Below are 293 nucleotides of genomic sequence, written 5' to 3' on the forward strand. Positions count from 1 at the left end.
AGGTGTTGGGAATTTCCCTCCCTATTTTCCTCATATTTGTGAATAATTGACATCTTCTTTTGTATTTATTGCACAAATATGCTTTGGTGCTGCAGATGCTGATGTTAAATGTACTGTTTCTTTAGGCATGTCTGAATTATTTTTTTTTTTTAAGATAGGGGAGTTTTTTGAATCTTGACCAAAAAAAAGATCAAACTCATTTAAATTTCTGATTCTCAAAAACTTTACTTGTGGTATTTTCCATTACTGGCAGTGGAAGAATATTTCTACTGGAAAGGGATTGCAGTGGGTTT

This window comes from Corapipo altera, unplaced genomic scaffold, assembly GCF_003945725.1.
Source record: "Corapipo altera isolate COAL_440 unplaced genomic scaffold, ASM394572v1 1, whole genome shotgun sequence".
Taxonomy (NCBI): Eukaryota; Metazoa; Chordata; class Aves; order Passeriformes; family Pipridae; genus Corapipo; species Corapipo altera.